This window comes from Sminthopsis crassicaudata, chromosome 3 (assembly GCF_048593235.1).
Source record: "Sminthopsis crassicaudata isolate SCR6 chromosome 3, ASM4859323v1, whole genome shotgun sequence".
Taxonomy (NCBI): Eukaryota; Metazoa; Chordata; class Mammalia; order Dasyuromorphia; family Dasyuridae; genus Sminthopsis; species Sminthopsis crassicaudata.
Window position 1 is genome coordinate 88,011,721 of NC_133619.1, and position 19,979 is coordinate 88,031,699.

Consider the following 19,979-nt stretch of genomic DNA (forward strand, 5'->3'; position numbering starts at 1 on the left):
TCAGGATGTTTTCCATGTAGCAATCTATGGGTTGCCCTTGTGAGGCTGGTATTAATGCTGGTACCTGAGACAGCTACCTGACACTAGAACTAAAGGTAAAAAGAAGAGTCCTTAACACCTATGTGCTCCTCTGTGATAACTCTTATGTTCAGTTCACCCACATTATTCCTTAATTTCCCACAAGTTTTTTTCAACAGGACTTGGGGCAATATTTAAGTTCATTCCTTCTTTTTCCCCTTCTACTAGTCAGTTAGTTAATAAACATTTGTGAAGCTCCTGTTATATTCCAAGCACTGTGATAAGTCAGGAGCAATTGTGAATTGTGAAATTGTGAAAAATTGTGAAATTTGTGAAAAATGTTGTGAATTGTGAAATTGTAAAAATTGTGAAATTTGTGAATTGTGAAAAATTGTGAAATTTTTGTGAAATTGTGAATTTCATTGTGAAAATTGTAAAATTGTAAAAATTTGTGAAAATTTTGTGAAAATTGTGAAAAATTATGAAAAAAAAGTCTCCTCAGGGAATTTACGATCTAATGGTGGAAGGGGAGGTTATACACAAGAGGAAGCTGAAGAGCCATAGAAAAGAAGGTATCTGAGGAAGTGGAGAGAAAGAAGAATGATGGAATTCAGAGAATCATGGGAGAACTTGATGTGAACTGATAAAGAGAGAAGAAAATACCAGAGCAGCAGACACAATAATAGTTGTAGGACTTTGTCTTTAAATCAGGGAGTTAGTTTAGAGGTTATCCAAGCCATGGAATCTTAACCTGCTTGGTGTCCAGTGAAATCTATCTCCCTTCTCAGTCAGGGAAAAATGCCTACAGTGAGAAGTGGCTTGCTTTGTTCACGAAACAGTCAGGAGATCAGTGTCACTGGCTAGTGATGGATTGTTGTGTATAAGAAGATTGGAAGGTAAGAAGAAACCAGCTTCTGCCATTTCCCTCATTGGTCCCCAAGGAACTGTTTCATGAGCACAGGCTAAATGGAGAACAAATGATTGTTTTGATTTGTGTGTTTTGGTTTTTTTTTGGTTTGTTTTGTGTGTTGTTGTTTTTTTTTTTTTTTAGGAATAAGCCTTGCACTGAGAATCGGACTCTTGGCCTAGATCTAGGAATGAAACCAAAGTAAACAGATGTAAGCCAGAGGGAGAGAATTATATTAATTCATTTAGTAATTAATAAATCTGAATGCATCTAAACTGCTCATTTTTATGTTATAAACAGGTTTTATAAAGTAGTGCAGAAAATTAAATTAACCAGCCTCTGTGACGAATTTTATCAGCCTATCTTCTCCACCTGCCAGTATATATGAGGTAGTGAAGAGCATATATATTTCTTGCTTACCACCCATCTTGCATAAGCTGTTGTTCAGAGAAGCAATTATTTACAAACCTGAAGGGCTCCTTGGAGTTATAACTGTGAAGAAAATTATTTTCAGGATTAAAAAATGACAGGAAAACTGTGAGACTTAAAAAAATAGCATGCATAATGATTTTTGAGACCCAATTCTTACATAAATTGCATTTTAAAATTTGCTATTATTACTAATCATTTTCTAAATTTGTGAAACACTATCCTGTATAAACCTTGAACTATTTTAGAGAGATAACCTCACTTTAGCAGTAAGCTAAATAAGGAAACAAAAAATGACTTCTGAATGATGGAAAGATTCCCCCTTTTCTCACCAAAAAAACCCCCAACAAACAAACAAATGCGCAGAACCTCAGGGTAGTAGCTCAGGGAGCTGCATCAGGATTAGAAAGGAGTAGGGATCAACTCCTTGAAAATGATGATGGCTACTCTAAATATCATTTGTTTTACTTTGTGGTATTAACATACTACATGTGAGTATTTGGAAATGAGTACCATTTGATGGAGCAGCTAAATAGAGTACAAGGCTTGGAATCAGGGAGACTCATCTTTCTGTATTCAGAATTTGCCTCAGACATTTAGTAGTTGTGTGTCCTTGAGCAAATCTCTCAACTCTGTTTGCCTCAGTTTCTTCATTTGTAAAATGAGTTGAAGAAGGAAATGGCAAACCATTCCAGTATCTTTGCCAAGAAAACCTCAAATAAGGTCATAAAGAATTGGACATGTCCAAAAAACAATTGTCTGACTTCAAATGACTTTCAAATTCCATGTTTCCTGCATAATACCTATACAGCCAGAATGGAAAGAGTACTGCATTGGAGATCTGGGATTTGGATTCAAATTCCAGCTCTCCCCCTTATGTCTGCATGACCCTAGCTTTCCTCTCCAGGTCTCAGTTTCCTTATCTGTCAAATGAAGGGTTTAGACTAGAATAGTGGGAATAGGGAAATCTTAATCCCGTTGCTATAACTAGAAAAAGTAAGGGATATAACAGAGATAGGATGTTATTGTGTTAAATGAAGCTCAATAATTTATCTCTGTTCAGTTATCCCAAGGGCAGTTAACTGAAAATTGGCTACATTTTTAATGTCTGTGGAAAATTTAAGTTATCCAGACCTGGAGAAAGTCAAGATATCGGAGGCAAGAAAGAGCTTCATGAAATGTTTCCCTTGTGCCCCTACCAAAGGGAAGAAGGGCATTTATCCTTCTTCTTTGTGTCCTATTTTCCAAGGTTTTTCAGACTACTCAACTAGTAAGACAACATCCATCAGGGAGCAGATTCAGAGAAAAAGCTTCAAGCAATAGAGATAGAGTCAACTGTGGATTCAAAGAAGAATTAGTGAAGAACTGAACTTCAGTTGAGAACTTCAACTCAGCTAGGACACTAGCTGAGCTATCTACCCAGGAGAAGTGCTGTACCCTAGGGTTTCTAGCAAGAAAACATAAGAAAAGAAATAATATTAGGGCCCTGTAGAACCTGAGGAATGAATTGCCTTGATCATATTTATGTTCTTTTATATATTATATCTTTATGTATATGCTTCTCTTCTAGTGAATTCCAAGTTTTGGCCCACTTTCCCTGTGTGTATTTGTGCTTTTTACCCCAGATTTATTGGGGGAGGGGGAGAAGGAGGGGAGAGTAAATGTTGGGTAGCTACTATGCCATCTTAACACTACATTCATTTGCTCTGAGCTAACTGTGTCTATAATCCAAATACTGTAAGTAAGTTCCCTGGGAAAAACTAGTTAGTATAAAATATATACACTCTTGAGGGATGGTAGTAGTCAACTACAAACTGTACCCTGAAAATTCTAAGTTAACTTGGTAACCCAAGACTTGAATTGGAATGCCAACAAGGCTGTTTCTGACTCTAAATATATGATGGTATGTTTAATAGTCCCATTCTAATTTAAACTATATATACCCCTGCCCTCATGAGCATTTTTATCCTGAAATTGAAAAGGAGAACTAATTGCTTTTAGAAATCCTTTTCATTTAGGATTAATATTTAGATGTTTGATATTTTATTTATTGCATTGACAAATTAGGAATAGAGATTCTATGTACAGTGGCTATTCTGATAAACTGACTTAACATTTTTTCCTCTTAGGTGCTTTTGAGCACAAAGGACTGGAAGAAAAAGTAGCTTACAACTGAGAAAAGCTATTTGAACAGTGATCTATATGGCTACAAGAAGAGATATATTGATAATAGAATCATAGACCTGGAAGTGGAAGGAATGTTAGAGGCTACCCAACCCAAAATCCTCATTTTACAGGTAGGAAAATTACAGTCCTGGAAGGTTAAGAGATTCTTCCCAAGAGCCTAGAGGTAGAAAAATTTAAAAGGTTTTGAATCCAGGTCAAGTCTAAAAAAATGTTTTTCTGCTGTACTTACTCCTTACAGCTCAATTATCCTTACTTTAACACTTTAAATGTTGAGGAAGAAATTTCCCCCACCCCCCAACTCCTGTAATCTAAGTTCAGAAATTAATAACATACATGTATATTTATGTATATTTTATATGTATATATTTATAAACATTTAATTTATATCATTGTATTATAATAATAATATATGTATATAAAATCTTAACTTTCTATGTCTCTTCATACTATTTTGTTCCTAACATGGTGAATCGGATCTGTTTAGCTCTTGAAATTCTCTTTACCTGTCCTTCTGTGTGGAGCAATGGTTTAGGAATACAGTAGGTAGAGGCATGTTTGCTATATTGACTGATGCTAAAAAAAAAAAAAAAGGAGGAAAAAGACTTATGAGTATTATACATAAATCCCCACACATCTCTGGAAAGAATGTAAGTTTCCAAGTCAGAAAACTGAAGTTTCATTCTCAGCTCTGGTACTTAAAATCTGTGTGACTTTGGATATATCATTCAATCTCTCTAGGTCTAATATATACAATGGAGTGATGAGACTAAATAATCTTTAAGATCCCTTCCAATTCTCAATCATGATCCTGTTGTGGAATAATATGTCTCTGATTGCCTTTTAAAATTATTTTTCTCATTCAAAGGTCTTCTTTGTGTTCATTTAAATTTTATTTCACTTGTATAAAAGCAATCAAGATGAGCAAATATATGTTGCTCAGAGGCACCATACACTCTCCATCCATCACACTTTACTCAAGTCAACATTAATATTCTGGCAATTATTAAAGGGTATTGACTGGATGATGAGTAAGGAAAAAAATGAAGAAGTCAGTGAATAAGGTGGTCAGAAATGAATGGACAAATTTAAATTAAATGATAAAGAAGAGCCTAGATTTAGCAGATTAAGTAGATAGTGAAAGGACAAAGACTTCCCTAAAGTTACAAAGAAAAAGAGAGCTATTAAAAAAAATAAATGAATTTTAAAAATTATTTTACATATAATTCAGGGAAAATATTAAGTTAAATTTCAAGAAAAAGAGATTGAGCTAGAATAGATGATAGCTAGTAAGCTAGCCTAGATCATTTACTAAACACAATGGGTCAAATATTGTTCTAAGCACTGAACAAACAATTACATGGAAGTAAGACAGTACTTCCTTCAGGGAGATTGTATTCATACTGGGGAAGACAGCACAGAAAGGAAAAACTGGAAATCCTCATGGGAAAAAAAGCGTAGTTTGATGATTGCTGGGAAGCAAGACCTATCTCCCAAAAAGTTAAGAAAAAAGTTCATCTATTAGACTCTAGATATAGATTGGTAGAATAGTAGATAGAACGCTGGATCTGGAGTCAGGAAGTCTCCTCTTCAGACACTTCCTAGCTGTGTGGACAAGTCACTTAACTTTGTGTTTGCCTTAGTTTTTTCTTCTGTAAAATGAACTGGAGAAGAAAATAGCAAACTACTTTAATATCTTTGTTTGTTTGTTTTATGATAATACTTCTTTCTTTATATATTTTAATAGTTTTTATTTACCAGATATATGCATGGGTAATTTTACAACATTGACAATTGCCAAACATTTTGTTCTAATTTTTCCCCTCCTTCTCGCCCCCCATGGCAGGTTGACCAATACATGTTAAATATGTTAGAGTATAAATTAAATACAATATATGTATACATGTCCAAATGGTTGTTTTGCTGTACAAAAAGAATTGGACTTTTCAATATCTTTGTTAAGAAAACCCAAATAAGATCTTGAAGACTCAGACATGCCTACAAATGACTGTACAATAACAACATCAAAGTCCAGGATGGTACCAAGACGGGGTTCTAAGTTTCTGGTGGAGAGGACGTGGCGATGTTAATGAGAAAACAGACAGAAAGGTGTGAAAATATTTGGGAAATGAATTGGATACTGGCATTGTAGGAAAAGTCAGTGAAAATTTTTAGTTTTAGTAATATTGAAGGATATCTATCTAGTACAATAACATCTAAAAAGTATGAAAGGAAGGGATAGATGAAGGAAGAAAAAAGAGGGAGGAAAAGGAAAAAGGAAAGAAAGGGGGAAGAAAAAAGAAAGAAAAGGGAAGGAGGAAGGAAAAGGAAGAAAAGAGGGAGAATGGAAGTAGAGAAAAATTTGGGACTCATTCATATATTCGAATAATCACAACACAGGAATGAAAGAGCACCTTGAGGGAAATAGACTCAGAATAGAGACACTGACTAAAAAACTTTAAAAAGCAATAAAAAGAAGTTTTACACCATCATGTTAGAAGGAGATATTCCCCTAGAGGCTGATAACATTGCTAAAGAGTTCCAAGACAGTAGTAAACTAGGTTAATTGTCAAATGCTTTAGGGAGATCTGGCGGGGGAGTTAACAGTTATTATCTCAAAATTCTTTGAACAGCCATTATCTTTTAGAATCATGTTCATGTATAAGGTTAGCTAACAGAGTTCTTTTTATGTAAGGCAGCAAATTAAACTGGGAAGTATATGCATCCTATCTACTGTGACACTAGTGGGTAAAAGTCAGAGAAAACTAAAGGACTCCCACCACATTAGTCTAAGCTTTCTTGAAAAGAGAGAAAGAAACAAAGTGGTTTCTGGAGATACATAATTCTTTGTAGAACTGAGAGGATTAGAGATGAAATGGCAGGTTTGGAAGTCCTATAGATTTCCTGCTACTTATAGTTCATAGCTCACAATGTAACTCCTTTAAAAAATCCATTTTGGTTGAAAATTTTATTCTGCAGATTTTTCCACACTGTAGAAAAATGGGATAGGAAATAATATCTGCAGCCATATCCATCTCTTTACCTTCAAGATTCTTTCCTCACAATCAGATATTTTTGAGTATATATCAAAAAGGGAGAATTCCCTAGTATTTTTAAATTAAAAATATAAAAATAGGAGGAAAATAATCAAAAGGGAGAAAGATTATGATATAACCTCTAATTTCCCAAAAATCATAATTTATTTTTAATCATATATTATTATTATAAAATATTTCTCTTGAGGATGTCATTATGGAACAGTACAACATTTCTAAGTGCCTTGGCAAGTTTTTCTCTAGGTGAATTCTTTAGACATTTGTATTTATTACATTTGTTAATTTGCTCTAAGAATAAAAAAGTACAAAATATTTATAGTAGACCTTTTTGTAGTGGCAAGGAATTGGAAATTGAGTGGATGCCCATCAGTTGGAGAATGGCTGAATAAGTTGTGGTATATGAATGTAATAGAATATGATGAGCAGACTGCTTTCAGGAAAGCTTGGAAAGACTTACATGAACTACTGTTAAGTGAAGTGAATAGACCCAAGAGAAGATTGCACATGGCAACAAAAAAAAAATGTGATGATCATCTGTGATGGATTTGGCTCTTTTCAACAATGAGGTGATTCAAGGCAATTACAATAGATTTGTGATGCAAAGAACCATCCACATCCAGTGAGAAAAACTGGACACCGAATGTGAAACAAAGCAAGCATAGTATTTTCATCTTTGTTGTTGTTGTTATTTACTTGTTTTTTTTTTCTCATTTTTCCCTTTTGATCTGATTTCTCTTGCACAGCATGATGATTATGGAAATATGTTTAGAAGAATTGTACATGTTTAATCTATATCAGATTGCTTCCTGTATAGGGGGAATAAAGGAAAGGAAGGGAAGGAGAAAATTTTGGAACACAAGGTTTTGCAAAGATAAATGTTGAAAACTATCTTTGCATGTATTTGGAAAAAAATTAAAAAACACTGTTACATCAAAAATGTGTTAAATATCAGTAAATAGGTCTAGAATTTCATTAATCATTATATAGTAATTGTGAAAGTGGAGGATCAAATTGTCGTTTAGAATAATCATCTGTGAAATTCCTGTTAAAAATTCAGTAAGGCTTTAATAGATTCAGTAAAAGCTTTAATAAGGCTTCAATTCTTTCCTTATCCTATGCCTTTCTCAGGGCCAGGTTCAAATTCCAATTCCAAATTATATGGTCTTGTCAGTGTGAAAGATTCCTTCCTAGATTGCAACTCATTCATCCCTACCCATTCTGTATCTGGGTCCCTTAAGTTCACCATAGAGGATCCACTCACTGTGCTGTGGACTGTCTTCTATTTCTTTTCACATGAACAGGCTACTAATGCAGCACATGTTGATGGATTGAATGCCTTTGTCCACATAATCCCTTAAGCCTATAATTAAATATCTCCATACCATCTATACTTTCTGAAGTTCCTCCTTTCTTTCAGAGTCCAATCCAACTGCCATCTTATCCGTGAGGCCTTCCCTTACATACCTGTACCAAAATTTCTCAAAGCTCTTGCCTGCGTCACATACTTGCACTTATTACATTCTTCTTTATACTGTAGAAATTTCTGTACCTGTCTCCCTCATCCCACTCTACCCCTCTCATAGGTACACATATTATTTTTTCAAGTTTTTTTATTGAAGCTTTTCCTTTACTTTTCTTTCTTTTTTCTTTTTTTCTTTTCTTTTCTCTTTTTTTTTTGCTAAGGCAATTGGGGTTAAGTAACCTTCCTAGGGTCACACAGCTAGGAAGTGTTAAGTGTCTGAGGCCAGATTTGAACTCAGGTACTCCTGACTTCAGGACTGGTGCTCAAAGCTTTTTATTTTCAAATCATATGCAAGGATAATTTTTCAACATTGACCCTTGCAAAACCTTGTGTTTCAATTTTTTCCCTTTCTTCTACCCCCTCCCCTAGATAGTAAATAATCCAAAATATGTTAAACATGGTAAATATATATATAAATCCAATATAGGCATATATATTTATATAATTATCTTACTGCACAAGAAAAATCTGATCAAAAAGAAAGAAAAATGAGAAAGAAAATAAAATTCAAGCAAATAACAACAAAAGAAGTGAAAATGCTATGCTGTGATCCATACTCAATTCCCACTGTCCTCTCTCTGAGTGCAGATGGGTCTCTTTATCACAAGTTCATTGGACCTTCCCTGAATCATCTCATTGTTGAAGAGGACCATGTCTAGAAGAATTGATCATCATATAGTATTGTTGATGAAGTATATAATGATCTCTTGACTCTGCTCATTTCACTCAGCATCAGTTCATGTAAGTCTCTCCAGGCCTCTCTGAAATCATCCTGCTGGTCATTTCTTACAGAACAATAATATTCCATAATGTTCACATAACTAGATACACATATTATTAGATGAATGGCTTGTCGAGAACAAAGTTTAGCTGGAGGTATCTGAATCCCCACTACATTGCCTTAAATCAAACAGATTCTTAATAAATGTTTGTTGAACTGCAATTTGTATATAAAGGGAGAATATCCCCAATGATGAAATTACAACTTCTCAGCACATTAGAATATTTTCATGGGAGCATAGATTTAAAGCTGGGAAGGGTATTAAAGGCCATCTAGTCTAACATCCTCATTTCATAGATAAAATTACAGATGTCCAAGATCACTAAATAGTAAGTGGCAAAACCTAGATTCAAACACAGGTCTTCTGACTTCAAATCCAATATACTTTCCACTGAACTATTTGAATACTACATTGGGTCTCCCATGCCTGCAAAATATTTGTGAGCTAACCATATGAATAAGCAATACTCCAAAGAATGTACAGAATGTCAAGATTTGCCTTATGTCTTTACAAAATGGCATCAAGTCATTTCCAAGGCCTTCTCCCCTACCACCAATAAATAAGTAAATAACATGGTGCCAAAACCTACATCCTTATTCATGTTCAAACTCTGATTCTTCCTTACTCCAAATATAAACCTGGCAAGAGTTGAATGTCAAACATCATCAAGATCTTTCCAGAAACAAATGCCATTTTATTCACATGCTCACTGTTATTTTCTCCACGTCTGGAAGATATGTTATTTTATAGTCTGTTTCTAAACCATAGATTGACTTTTTTCAAATTTCTGCCTTCTCAGATTATTTCAGATGATTGTGGGCTTTTAAAGCTATAGCTCTGAAGTCCTTTTTAAAAATGACATTAGCATGGAGTTTGAGGTTTCATCTCCCCAGAAGACATCAATTTGGAAACTGAAATGCCATTCCTCACTACTTTCCATGTTTACAACTAGAAACAGAAAGTCTTGCAAAAACAAGATCTCTTTTCCCTAGATAACCCTTTGATGGTGGCCTTTGATGACGTTTGTGATACTAGCAGTAAGAAGAGGCACTCGTTGAAATGAGCAGAACTAGGAGATCATTATACAACATTATACAACAATGATACTGAATGAGGATGTGTTCTGATGGAAGTGGATATCTTCAACATAGAGAAGAGCTAATCCAATTCCAATTGATCAATGATGGACAGAATCAGCTACACCCAGAAAAGGAACACTGGGAAATGAGTGTAAACTGTGAACATTTTTTGTTTTTCTCCCCAGGTTATTTTTACCTTCTGAATACAATTCTTCCTTTGCAACAACAACAACAATAAAATTAGGTTCTGCACACATATATTGTACCTAGGATATACTATAAGATATTTAATATGTATGGGAATGCCTGCCATCTAGGGGAGGGTGTGGAGGGAAGAAGGGGAAAAATTCGGAACAGAAGGGGGTACAAGGGATAATGTTGTAAAAAAAAAATTACCTATGCATATGTACCGTTATAATTATAAAATTATATAAATTAATAAAATTAATAAAAATAAATAAAATTATAAAAAGAAGAGGCACTCATTCTGTTGCCATTAATTTTTATTTTCTTAGCTGAGGTCAAACAAATTAGCATGATCTTTTTTACTCTACCTAAAATATCTCTCAAGAGAGTGGTTGGTCATCTTCTCAACTCCTGAGTTAGGACCTTCGTTTGATAATTTCTGAAGAGAGATTTAAATTTATTCCTGGCTTTGTCTTCTGGTCTATGGATATTCTCATTTTTAGCAGCACTACCCTATAGCCAAAATGCTGACTTCTAAAAAGTTAAGTCTACTGTAACTAATTGTTAAATACTCTATAAGTATTTCCTTACTGGTGAAATCTGTTAGCCTTCATTGGTCAAAAAATATAAATGTTTTTAGGTCTAGAAACCAGAGCTATACCAATTTTATATCAAAGATAGCCCTATTTGAATGTTCAGAGTTTCCAAATAGAAAGGAGAAGGAATCTTTGCATAATACTACATATATTCAGGCTTTACACATTCAATAAATACTGTGTTCACTGACTCCAAATTTTAATAAAGCATCTAATCTGAGCCTGTTTTCTATTGAATCTTCTGTACCCTTGGAGTTCTTTATCTTTGTAGAAGATAGTGGGTTACAAAAGCTCAGTCTTTTAACAAAATATTTTCTACATAATACTTTTAAAAAATATCTTTCCTCAGCATTGGTGTCTAAATCAAGAGCACTTGCCTTTGTTTTCCCTTTCTTTTTGGAGATATCTTGTGTAATAGCTCCAAAGTAATTTGAATAATCTGTCACAGCCAAGTTGAAGGAAGACATGAGATAGACAAATAAGTGAGAGGTTGAAGGGAATGATTCTCCAAACCCCAAACTAAGAGTGATTACACAAAGCCTGAATATTGGAGAAAGAGGAAACAAATGGTACCAAATAAGCTAGGAGTAGAAAATAGACATTTATTTGAGGGTTAAAGCAAGAATGCACTAGAGACAGCTTTAACTCTGTTGAATCAATTCAAAAATACTGATTATTTTTGTGGCCAAGAAAGAGATAGAAAAGATCATGGGAGGTGAATGGATAACTTTGAATTTTTAAAAAGTTTTGCACAAACAGAATGTGTGTGTAGACAAAATTGAAAGGAAAGCAGAAAATTGGGAAAAATTTCTCTGATAAAGGTATATAGGGAACTGAGCTACATTTATAAAAATAAGAGCCATTACACAATTGATAAATGATCAAAGAATGTCAACAGGAAATTTTCAGAAGTATAAATTAAAGCCATCAATAATCTTATGGAAAACTGAATTTAAATCATTAATAATTACAAAGATGCAAATTAAAACAATTCCAAAGTACCAAACAATTCTGATATACTACTTCAAAATCATAATATTAGCTAATATGACAGAAAAGGAAGATGTTAAATGCTATGGGAAAATAAGTAAGCTAAAGCATTTTTGGTGTAATTATGAACATTCTAGAGAACAATTTGTTCATACCCTTTGTGCAAATAACTGGTAGATCTATATTCCCAAGAGAGTTTTTAAAAAAGAAAAATGATTCATATGATTAAAAATTATAACAGTTCTTTTTTTGTGGAAGCATAGAATTGAAAACTGAAAGATTATCCGTTATTTGGGAAATGACTGAACAAGTTGTAGTATATGATTGTAATGTAATACTATTGTAAGGAATGATAATGACAATAGATTCAGAAGAATCTGGGAAGACTAACATGAACTGATGCCAAATAAAGTGACAAAACCAGGAGAACAGTATACACACTCCCAGAAATATTGAAATAATGATCAACTGTGAAAAACCTAGTTACGCTGACTTATATAATGATCCACAACAATTCCAAATGACTCATGATGAATGTCTTCAGAGAGAGATCTGATGAACTCTGTAATTTGAAGTGTATTTTTCCTTTCTTTATTTTTCTTGGGGTTTTATGTCTAATATGCAATATGGTGGTGTATTTTTTGCCTTCTCAATGGATGGGAAAGGGGTGGAGGAAGGGAGAAAACTTGAAACTGAATGTAATTATTTTAAAAAAAAGAATACTGATTGTTCAGTTTTCTCTTTTTTGTTGGTAAATTTTCATTGTAAATATTTACATCTCAGAATTCAACAAATGCTACAATTTAGAACTTAATAACTTGTTTTTATTTTCTAAACTTAAAGTAACAGAGAAAATATTAATAATAAAGATTAAATTTATAAGTGTGTTATATGTACATTATTTTTCAGAGTACCAACTGTTAAATATTTACCATTCCACATCTGGTCGTGAAGTAAAAATATTTTCATATACCCTGAGTGTTTTGGCATGGCAAGTGCATAAAATAAGATTTTTCAAAGTTTTAGAGATCTTCTGGTCCTAATATATCCTTCTGCTTAAAAAAAAAAAAAAAAAAGTCAAACCAGGCAAAAATATCAGCTTGTTTTTAGATCCAGGACTTTCTACTGTACCGTACTTCCTTCTATGAAAATAAGGGTGAGATAAAAATGCTATTTTGACTTTTATTTTAGTGGAGATGTCATATTTGTAAAAATATGAAGCTGAGCTACAGGAACTGTGTTCTTCCTTTGGTGCCCCTGGTAAGTCTATACCCTATATTACTTGCTTCAAATGCATAAATTGCTGGTTATGGTCCTTCCACTTACTAGCTATATGACTGTGACTGTAATATAAGAATGATCATAACTCAAACCCTCATATGACTCCAGAACCTCTTGTAATTTCCAAGTCTGAATTATTTTGATTCAACAAATACTGCAGCTAGCTCCCCCATCCAGTGTGTTCTTGTGAATACCAAATTATTTTGATATATGAAAGAATAAAGAAAAGATATTTAATTAAACCAGGTTACCAAGACAACTCAGGGTGATTGAACAACCATATTCCAACAATTATGATCCCTATATTTCCCAAGGAGCTTTTGTCACAGCTCCCTATTAGCTCCTTTTCCCTATAACACAGTAGTAAGACTACCTGTGTCAATTCACTCATCACTGTCTACAAGAGAACCGGGAGCATTTTAGTGTTGTGACTTCCCCTAGCCCAGGGATGGGGTTTTGTAAAGGATGTTGTTGCTTTTACTTGGCATGAGAGAAACACATAGACTCAGAACACAGCTGCTATTTTTCTATTCACTTCTCTGAGCCTGACCTCAAACCTGAAACCATGCATTCTATCCTTCATGAGAACTCCCTAGTTCTTTTGAAAATTTAGTCTTCTGCCAGGTGTAATTCCCAAAGAGAGCATGGAGCTTACTTTTTAGTTCTATTTTACTTACATTCCCCACCCCATTGGGCTTTTTTTGAGGAACCTTAAAACATAATAGAAATGTGAGTAATTATTATCTTCAAAGTTCTCCACAACTCTGTCTTTATCTCTTATATAAATCTCTGAGGTTTAAGGAAAAAATAGAATTATTTCTCAACATCCTTAACCTGGTCATTTCTCTAGAACCATCTTCCACTTTTTTGACGAAGGGAGAACTATTGTCATCATAATAACCTTACCAGGAAGGGCTGACCTAGAAGGTCTCAAGGAGTGTCTGGCAGATATCATGAGTCAGATCAAGCTGACCGAAGGGAGACATAGATAGGAGAATCAGATAAATATCAGTCATCTAGATAAGAGGATGTCAATGTAGCTCTAAAAGGAGCAAGAAGATTCTTTATTCTGTGGGAATCCCAGAAAGTAGGGGTGATCAAGCATATTTCAGGAGATTAAGTAGTTAAGATCCTATTTGTATTCAGGAAGTCAGAGAAGGTGAGATACTGGTAGATAAGAGATACCACAATAAGCTCCAAGCAGCAAGAAAAATATGTTTGTTTTTACCTGACTTTGTGATTTCTCTTATATGTGGTTTGGCAAGGTCTTCAAGTAAAGGCTGTATTTATGATGGTGTAAAGTTAAATTTTGAATCAAAAACACCTAAATTCTCTCAGACACAAGTTAAGGCACTTGAACAAGTATTATAATTTACTTGTGCTTCAGTTTCCTCATCTGTAAAATAGGAATAAATCTCAACCAGTTATAGGACAACATGATAGACTATATGTAAAGTTCATTGCAAATCTCATAGTATTATACAAATGCAAGTTGTTGCCTGAAGGCACTTTTTTCCCCTTATTAAGGCAAGAGCAGAAGTGCTGAGAGTGACTTAGGGAAGGGAAAGGATGAGAAAAAGATACATAGGGAAGCTATAGAGTGTAATAGGGAGTAGTTTATTAAAGGATGGGGAAATACAAGTTGCCAAAAAGCAGAGCAGACATCCTTTTTCCTTCGTCCTCATCCCAGGTTTAAAGTCCCTCTCTATCTCAGACCCTGAGTATTTCTGACTGCTATGTGAAATTACTCAATGATATTTTCTCCCCAGTAAAAACTCATTTTAAAATGTTTGTTTCACTTCTACCCTTTAAATTCTGGAGTTAGTGACTAGTTTCTTGGTGCTCCTTCCTACTAAGTTATGGAGGGAACATTAAAAAGTACAATGCAGAGACCCAGTGTTTCTGGGGCTGAATTACTATTATGATCTACTTTTAAGCTTATTTTTTCCCATGGATGCTGTGTGTATTTATGAGAAAGAATGAACCAGATTCTTAGAGAGAATGTTTTGTATTAACCTTCTTTATTATATTAACTGAGAGTAGTTGTAACTACCCTTTGGGGACCTGCTGATTCCAACAGAAGTTAAAGAATTTCTTCCTTTTCCTCTTTATTCTCTTCCTCCCCCCCCCACCTTCTCCTCTTCCTCTTCATATTATTATTATTTTCAAAAAGTTAGAACAACTTATTTTTGTTCTGTGCAGTTTTTATTTTTGATTTCTGCTATCCTTAAACCAAGGCTCACTGTTTAGATTTAGGATGAGTGTAATTAGCATTTGTTTTCTATTCTGGCCAGAAACTCTGACCGTCTTCCCTTTTCAGACTGATATTTTTGTCATATTAAATTGAGTCATCTTTGGACTGAATTCTTACTTAGCCCTTAGTCACTGAATGTGTGTGCCCTCAAACAAACTGTGACCTGGGAAAGATCTTAATTTAGAAAGGCCAAGGTCACCCATTACATTCTGGGCAATTTCTAGTTATGACTTTTGTCTTACCACTGGATTTTTATGCTTCTGGAGAAGAGAGTAAAGTTGATGATTTTTCAAAGCTCTACGTCACATATCCAATTTATTTGAAAATCAAGACATGACCCTTGTGATGTCATTATTCTCTTCCAAAAATCCTTGAATATGTATACATGTAATATAATGATATGCACATATTTATATATTTTGTATTACACAGATGTATTTATGCTATATATACAGATATGTAAGTATACATAGAATAAATAGGAATAAACACAAAATAGTAAATAAAAGGTAGTTTGGGAGGGACGGCATTAGCAGCTGGGGAATCAAAGTTTGTTTGTTTTTTTGAAGGAATTTATGGCCAAAGAAGTACCTGAGAATAATATGAATTGCAAAAATGGATAACTTTGATTATATTAAATTAAAAAGTTTTGTACAAATAAAGTCAATGCAGCCAAGATTAGAAAGGAAGCAAAAAACTGGGAGAGTGGCTCAGAATTTACATTTCAGGGTTCTAATAAAGGCTCATTTATTTTTTTTTTATTTTTTTAAAAAGTAAAGCTTTTTAGTTTTCAAAAGATCTGAATGGATAATTTTTCAACATTAACCCTTGCAAAACTTTGTGTTCCAAATTCCTCCCCTCTTCCTAAATAGCAAGTAATCGAACATATGTTAAATATGGTAAAATATGTTAAGTCCAATATATGCACACATATTTTCACAACTATCTTACTGCCCAAGAATCAAATCAAATCAAAAGGGAAAAAATGAGTAAGAAAACAAAATGCAAGCAAACAACAACAAAAAGAGCGAGAATTCTATGTTGTGATCCACACTCAGTTTCCACAGTCCTCTTTCTGGGTAGAGATGGCACTCTTCATCACAAGATCACTGGAACTGGTCTGAATTATCTCATTGTTGAGAAGTGTAAGGGCCTCATTTCTAAAATATATAGAGAACTGACTCAAACTTTTAAGAATCCAAGCCATTCTCCCATTAATAAATGGTCAAAGGATATGAAAAGAGACAATGAAATTAAAGCCTTTCTAGTCATATGAAAAAAATTCTCTAAACCACTTTTGAATAGAAAAATGGAAGTTAAGACAGGTTTGTTTTTGCTTTTTCTTTTTTGTACAAGATGGTGCTTGAGCTGTATTTTGAATGTTCTGAGGGGAGAAGCAGCTCAGAGATATAACAGATAAAGTACTGGGCCTAGATTCAGGAAAACCTAAGTTCAAATCCAGCCACAAACATTTGCTAATTTTGTGACCTTAGACAAATCATTTAACATCTGTGTAGTTTCTTCATTGGTAAAATGGTGATAATAATAACACTTATTTCCCAGATGTTTTATTATAAAGATGATTTATTATATAGAGAGAGCTATATATAATAAAAATAATATATTTTAATATATATTATGTTACATATTATTATATGATATATTAAAATATATCATATAATATACATATTCAATATAGTTATATATAAAGATAATATTTATAAGTCCCTTTGCAAACCTTAATGTTATTATGCTAGTTGTTGTGGTAATGGTGATGGTATAAGGTAAAGGTAAGGAGAAAGTGCATTCCAGGTATAGGGGATGGCTATGGAAAATGTGTATGAGAAACAGTGAGAAGGCCAGTTGCAAACTACATGGTTTAAGTGGAATAGCAATGTCCAGTGAGGGGGGAAATATAGTTTGGGGCAATATTGTAAAGAGTTTTAAAAGTGAAAGAAAAGGGTTTATTGTTGATTCTAGGGGTAGTACAGAAAGCTTCTGAGAAAGGAAATGAAAGGATGCTCAGATCTGCCCTTAATGAAAATCCCTTTGGCAGTTAACATAGAGATTTGACTAAAGTAGAAAAAGTCTTGAGGCAGAGAGCAATATCTCAGCAACTCCCCCTTTTCCCCATCTGCCATTGCTGATTATCATTTCCACAGAGCTAATCAAGTCCAAGTTCGCCAGGGTGTTGAAGCTGATGAACCTGGACAGCAATCACAGTGCATTTGCCTAGCAGAATCACAAGACTTGTAGAGAGAGTTGCCTATCCTTGCTTTACTTGGAGTGAGGCTGAGGGGCTTGAGCCATAGGCTCTTGTCTTGTCATCTGTGTATCCCAGAAGTGAAACTTCTGAAATAAGGCTCCACTGCTGTCAGGGAAAGTAGAGACGTGTATTATGTCAGCTGAGCTACAGCAGGATGATGATCTATAATGAGAATTTGGCTCACAGAATCAGAGATAAAACAACCTGGAATTTCACCTTTACCAGAAAATAGGAAGACATAGAAATGAGGAGCCAGCTGAAAGAAAAAACTTAGATTAAGAGTTTATTAAGAGTTCTATTTAGCCCAGCCACTTTGTTTTATAGATGAGGAAACAAAAACCTAAAAGTGTTAAGTGACTTGTTAGAAGTTACACAGCTAATAAAAGGCATAACCTGGATTTGACTCCAGGTTCCTCTCCAATATGGATCCTACTATAACTCCAAATCCAGCAGGCCTTTCACTGTATCATAGTCTCCCATGTAGTAATAATAGTAATAACATTTATATAATATTTTAGGATGCAATCCCACCCTTTAGAAAGGATTAATGTCCTCCCGTTATGGTTAGGGATTTTCTGATAGTGTGATGGAAAATATTTCTTTCCCTACTTTGGGAGGTTAGATGGAACTAGGAAATGAGAAATAAGTTGAGAAGCTGAAGAAAAAGTAGAACTATTTTATTTTTATAATTTTCTCACAGAAATTAAGTAAAACTTCAGGCCTGGATACAAACTCACTAGTTTCCCAAATAGTCAGTGGTCCTTTAAGTTCTCTTTCTCCCATACTCAATGTCCCAACAACCATACCTCAAAAAGTGTGCATGAATTTCATATATAGAGTCAAAAAAAGTAAGGGAAGAATTTGGCTTCTTCTGAACACCACGCCTGAAGGCTTCTGCTGCTACCCCTTCTTGAAATAAAAATTTGACTTTGGTTTTAACCTACTATGTCCCTACTTCCTGGTTCACCACTGTATTCATTATTTGAAACCCTTTCTGAATTCTTTTTTGAAAACTTGGGGTTGATTTCTACTCCTAATTGTTGAGACCCACCTCTTTGCTTCTGGCCCTTTCCAGACTACTTTGAATGAATCCTCATATATTAACTTGCACCCACAATACCCATACCTCAAGAGTTTAACCACTTCAGGAGAAGACAATTAATAATAGTTAAGAAACTAACTTGCTGCAGATTTTAGGACCTGCAAAAACTACTATTTGCCTAGTTAGAGAAGTACCATTTTCATGGGTAATAAAAGAATTTGAATTCCTGGGGCATATCAACCGAAGGAAAGAGTGAACTCATGTAAAGTTAAGGCAGTACTCCAATTCAACACCACCCACTTCAACCAAATGCTGTGGCATTTCTTGGATTTAAGGAGCTGCTTCTGCTACTTCCAGATTCTCATGCTATCTATACTCCATCATTAATATGTCAAGTACCAAAAAGCATTCTGGTGGAAACAGACCATGGAAGGTTCTAGGAAATTCAATAGTTAATTTATCTTGGTCTCCATGTTAATTTACCTAAATCACTCATAACTTTCATATTCAGGATTAATACTTTTACAGTGGCAAAGGAAATTATCTTGTCATAAGTCATCAACTCCTCCAAAATGCTCCATCCCTATGTTTATCTCTCCCACAAACTTTTATGCACTAAAAGGAAATTTTCGATTGGATAGAAGTTTCTATTAGTCATCAAAGCATTATTCTAGGTATTGTGTCACCACTTGGTAGGAGTTTAATTGAGGTGGGGGGGTAGTGAATAGTATCTATCATTGTTTACTACAATCCCAAAGACTTGGAGCTTCTCAAATGGTCAAAAAAAATTTGAATTAATGCTAAATCCAATGGGCACTCTCTTTTAATCACTTATATATGTATTTTTTTATTTTATATGTTCTAGCATCCAGCTGGAAGATAAAATAGTAACTTTCTACTACCCAGTTGCCTAATAGATGTTTCTTGGGCTTTAAACTTTCTCAGCAGCCCTATGTTGATCCAATCTGATAGAACTGATTGGTTAGAGCAAGCTTGGAAGATTTATACTAGGCTGAACAAGTCACTCTTCAAGTAGGTAAAAAGCTCATTGTGTCCTGAAAGATTATTGCACCTTAACAGACTGCATGCTTTCTATGAGGGTCAATAGTACGTTGCTTACCCAGTTTCTCTGTCCTGGGTATCCTCCTTAAAAAGAATCTCTTCTTCTTCTGAGAAGTATCTATACATACCCTTAGATCATTCATCAATTAAGATTGACTATTTTTTAAAATAAATTTGAATCAGTTTCTTTTGAATTCTTAGGTGAGACCTTTATTAGAAAAAATTTATTTCAATATCCCCCCCAGTTATTCCCCTTTTAACCTTAGCTTTATTCAACTTATTTTTACAAAAACTTATTAGTTTTATGTAAACAAATTATATATTT

The 19,979-nt window shown here is 34.1% G+C and overlaps 1 long non-coding RNA gene across 1 annotated transcript; it reads left to right on the forward strand.

Moving 5' to 3' along the window:
• Positions 1-767: 767 nt before the first annotated feature.
• LOC141564867 (uncharacterized) lies at positions 768-10,271 on the forward strand. The gene is made up of 3 exons (XR_012488767.1): positions 768-914; positions 3,484-3,651; positions 9,891-10,271. It is a non-coding gene; the product is annotated as an uncharacterized LOC141564867 (long non-coding RNA).
• Positions 10,272-19,979: the final 9,708 nt, after the last annotated feature.